Genomic DNA, 5,453 nt, shown 5'->3' with positions numbered 1-5,453 from the left:
AGCCGATCTTCTGCGAGCGGAGCCCGAGCTTGCTCGCGAGATGCTTCGCTCACTTAACAGCCCTTCACTTAACAGCCCTAGTTGTGAGCCACCTTTGTAAGACTCAAATTACAAGTGGTAATGGCTACTTCTCTGTTTTCTTGTTTAATTTGTGTAAGCATTATGCTAAGGCATTTCTTAATATGGCCATTATAGATACGTAATATGATAAATATAAAAACAGAATAATAATAATGAAAGAAAATAGAATAAACACAGATTAAAGTGGTTCGGCATATAGCCTACATCCACACATCAAAGTTATAATAGGCTACATATTTCCTTAATTTCTTATCTGAGTACACAACTCTATTTATAGAGCTTTACATGTGATTTGAAATATTTCAAATACAAACATATCCCTTAAATCAGGGTTAACAAATATTATCTAAATTCATTGATTTATGGAATACAAAATCAATATTTATTCTAAAGGATTTATATCCTTAACAGCCATGCTCTTTTGTAAGATTGAAATTGATCCGATTCAAAGATTTGGTTATTCATGCAATTTTGTTTAATGAGTTCTTTGATGAAACTTTAGTTTTTGAGGCCTTATAGCTTAGCGATAAAATTTAGATGAACATAAACTTTGCTAAATATATTCTTCTACTTGAAGGTTTAGTTAGATTTTTTGCATATCTGCTTTTTTCTGTCTTTCTTAAGGTCATCTTCTCTATTTTTGTTTAAAATCAAGCAACAACTGGAAAGAGAAAATAAGTTGTTCTTACATAAAAAGCTTGATGATAGTGTCAATATGAACTAATAGTGAAAGGATCCGAGTATCTGTACGTTGTTCCATTATTACACGAGTAAGAAAGTAGTTAAATATAACTAGTCCTTGTTCCATTATAGGGCGTTTAATTATGGGCCCAATAATTTGGCTATTATAAGATTGCATATATATATATATATATATATATATATATATATATATATATATATTTGTTTAAATAAAAAATAATTCTATGGTATGAAGAATGGAATTTTTTTATTGAAGCTGGTACTGGTTTTGATAATTATGGATTATGGATTTCGCTGATTGTAAGTTCTTAAAAAAAATTCCTGATGTGTCAAGGACCCCAAATTTAGAGAAATTAATTTTTAATGGTTGCACAAATTTAGTTGAGATTCATTGTTTTGTTGGATTCCTTGATAAGCTAGTTTATTTGGGTCTTCAAAGATGCCCGAATCTTAGGAGTTTTCCAAGACCTCTTAGGTTGAGATCTCTAGAATCACTTGACCTTTGTGGTTGTTCAAAGATTAAGAACTTTCCTGAAATTAAGTATCAAATGAAATGTTTAAAGTACATCAACTTTGAAGAAACTAGTATAGAAGAATTGCCTTCATCCATTGAGTATCTCATTGGTGTTAAAACATTAAATCTACGGTTTTGCACAAACCATACAAAAATTCCAAATAGCATTCATCAGTTGCAACATTTAAAGCAACTTTTTCTTAATGGTTGTACTAGTATTAAAGAACTCCCTTCATCCATCGGATACCTGTGTAGGATTGAAACATTAGGTCTAGAAGGTTGCACGAACCTCATGAATCTTCCGGATAGCATTTATCAGCTACAACATTTGGAGATCCTTAATTTGGAAAAATATGAGCGACTTCGAGCAATTTTAAGATTTCCACCGAATGTAGTAGAAGTAGATGCTAGTTGGTGTGTGTCATTAACAATATTTTTAGAAGAAGCTAGAAGATCTCAATTACTTAATACGTTGGACCCACCAGAGCCTGTGGGGATTAGAATGACATCAATGACATCTCCGACACTACAATCGTTGAGTCTTGGAAACAATGTCGTAACAGAAACAGATTTCTCAATTCAACATGATTGCCCTTCTAGTTTGAAATCTATAAATGTAGCATATAGCTCTATTGTTAGCCTTCCTACATGGCTCAATAGATTTGTTGGATTGGAGGAGCTTTATTTGGATGGTTGCAAGCAACTTCGAGAAATTCCAGAACTTCCAACAAATATAAAAAATGTATATGTGAGAGGATGCACGTCATTAGAAAGATTTTAATTTAATAATATAAACAATTTAGCCATGCTTGAATGGATTGACTTCTCCGACTGTCTTGGACTGAGTGATAATATGGGGATGCTTTTCAAATTCTTTTAATGAGTGAGGTACCTCTCTTTCACATATATACTTGTTAGGTTGTGCATTGATTTCTAGGTTGTATCATTGAAAATTTGTCGTATCTGTGTAACAGGGACTTCCTAAGGACTGTGATTTTGCCTGTATATTTATGGGAAATAAGATTCCAGATTGCTTCAGCCATCGTAAAGAGATTTCAAATACTGATTGGTGTAAAATAGATATCGATGATCATGCACATTTGGATTCAGTGAATACAATATTTGCTTTCTGTGCTGTTATTGGAACAAAGGATGTACCAGATGAGGAATATTTTGAAATTTTCGTTGAAGTCATCAATGATGGTCAACTAATCTATTTTCATAGGTCTCCTGAGATATTCAAATTACCCGGCTCAGATCGTGTATGGTTGAATTACCACGTTTCATACCATTCTCAGCTAAAAATGGATAAACTATGCTTGCTACTATGCTTGTCTCTCTTGAATGCAATCACAATAAAAGTAAATAATTTCTTTTGAAATGATCACTTCATTAACTTATCGTCCTTGGGAAAATTGGTTGGTCGAAATTTAAATCTGAAAGGCACTTTTCCACACAATAATTACGTCGTCAGCTTTAAGTAAGTTGCCAAGAAGTTGCTCATTTTCTTTTGACGCGTCATGTGTGTGAGTGACCAACTTGTATTCTTTTGTATATATTATTTAATTAAGGATCTATGGCTAGCAGTTCTGCAATTCACTCTCAATTTTCTCTAGTAACTTCGTCCATGGCCTTTCACGGAGCTTAATTCTTCGTCTTCCTCTTCCACCCGTCAATGGCCTAATGATGTGTTCTTGAGCTTTAGAGGTGAAGATACTCGTAAAAATTTTACTGCTCATTTTTACGATGCTTTGGATCGAAGCGGAATCAACACCTATAAAGATGACATCAACCTTGAATGAGGAGAGAACATTTCGCTAACACTTCTCAAAGCTATTGAGGAGTCAAGGATTTCAATCATTGTGTTTTCTCAAAACTATGCATCATCCTCATGGTGATTGGATCAACTTGTAAAGATCTGTGATAGTAAGGAAAGTGAAAAATATATATATGGCTCCAAACGACACCTATTCTGAAAGTATAGGTGTTTCACACAATATTATGCGGAAATAAATCTGACCTAGCAAATAATAATTAACCAAAAACAGATATGCAATAAATAATAAAGAACACAGATATTTTGGTTACGAAGAGGAAACCAATTAAATAACACTCTAATTGTAAAACCTCTCCGAGGCAGCCAAACCCAGGAAATCAACTAACTCAGTAAAAGAATAAAGAATTACAAGACGTTCACACTTACAAAATATTTGCACTTGACACGATTTTGTATAAGAAAAGCGACCCACTTGCCTTCTACCGCAGTAGCCCTTTCCAGAGACAGCTTGCACAATCCTTCTACGTGATCTCCCTTCACCGGAACTTTGGTTGACTTCACTTCAACAATCAACAAGTAAAAACAAACGATCACTCTAAGAGAAAGGATAGACTCTACTCTCTTAGCACACGATGGCGAATTCTAGATGCAGAAATTTGTTACCCTTACAGATCTGTTGAGATCTGTATATATAATTTAAATACCCCTAGTCTAATTAGACTCAAATTCTAATTGAAAAAGACGTAAAAGCTACGGGGCATCCGGACGGTAAGTGATCCCGTCCGGACGGAACTAGGCAAAAACTAGTTCTAATACACTGTGCATCCGGACAGGAAGTACTCTCGTCCGGATGACACTAGGTTAACATCGCTAACTTCAGTTCTGTTGCACGGTGCGTCCGGGCGGTATTTCAGACGAGACTTCAGACGAAGCTCTCAGGTTTTCTTGTACGACCATCTCGTTCGGACAACTTGCAGACACAGTTGCAGACGAGGCTCTCGGGTTTCATCTTCTCATTCAGTCTCCTCGTCCGGACGGCTTGCAAAAGCGTCCGGACGGGCTTGAAGATTTTTCACTATTTCTTCCTCGATCGCATACTACACACTTACCACGAACATGTTAACCACACGTATTTTGTTCACATGAATCCAGCCAAGACAAACTAAAACTAACAAACTCCCCATTTGGCTATTCGATAACAAAACATAAGTACGTTTTAAGAAATCAAGGAACTGAACCAAAATATAAACACAACAACAACAAAAAAAATAGCAGCTATACTCCCCCTATTTGTCACGAAGGGCAAAAGGAACAACACAAAACCAAAAGGACCACAGTATCTCCCCCTGAATGCAATGTGCTACTCCTCATTTTTATCACAAATGATCAAAAAGTTGTCTTCCATGAGAAATCCTAATCTCCCTATTGGAGGAAATCCTTGATGCTCTGTATCTCTCCTTGGAGTGTGGTACGTAACTTATCCATGTTCTCTCCTAGAGCCTGCACTTGAGAAGATAGTTATGCAAATTTCTCAAGCATCTTGGACATGGCATCTTGAGGGATGGAAGTGGTGCTGCTAGAGGATGCTCCTGCAATGTCCTAATCTCTGGCTGCAGCTTGTCTCCTAATATGGCGTTCAACCTGGCCGAATGATTTTGCAATGGTCTTCTTATCAAAAGATGCAATGGAGGTGATAACAGGCTCACCTTCTTGTGGCTCGATCCCTAGATGTGCAAAAATGTGAGTAATAAGAGCACCAAAGGGAAGAGACTGAGTACCATCTCCAATGGCTGTACGCATGAGATGGATGGCATAAGAGGCGAAGTCAATGGGCACTTTAGTGGCAAGTGCATATAAGAGGGCAGCTCTATCGACTCCAAAATCGGAATAGTGTCCAATAGGCCATAAGTTGCAAGAAACAATGCGACTGAGAATCCTCATAGGACCGGAGAAATCAACAATGCGTGTGGCAGCATTCTGAATTGGCCAGCAGGGAACAAGACCTCCCACAAAACTTCCATCATAGTATTTTTAGATGGAACCTCATCATTTCCTTAGTTTTGAACCGGTCATTGTACGGTAGTTGTGACCTTGTGCGCTTCCTTGAAAGCTCGGCCATGGTACCCACAGCACTCTTAACTCCAAGTTAGTATATATGGACATAAATACATAGTATGGAGTAAGATTTTAGATTTGTGCAATATCTAGTTCAAGAACTTCAATGAGACACTTCATAAAATATGAGGTAAGCTTGTGAAATTTAACATGTCATAATCAAATGAGAGATATGCTATCATTCCCCACAACCACAACCTAAACACCAGAGACATTAAACAAGAGCAAACCAATTTAAAAATTAAAGCAAATGGTTCAAGAATA

Source organism: Corylus avellana, chromosome ca6, assembly GCF_901000735.1.
Source record: "Corylus avellana chromosome ca6, CavTom2PMs-1.0".
NCBI classification, from domain to species: Eukaryota; Viridiplantae; Streptophyta; class Magnoliopsida; order Fagales; family Betulaceae; genus Corylus; species Corylus avellana.
The sequence above is the reverse complement of the archived record's forward strand: the minus strand, read 5'-3'. Positions refer to the sequence as shown.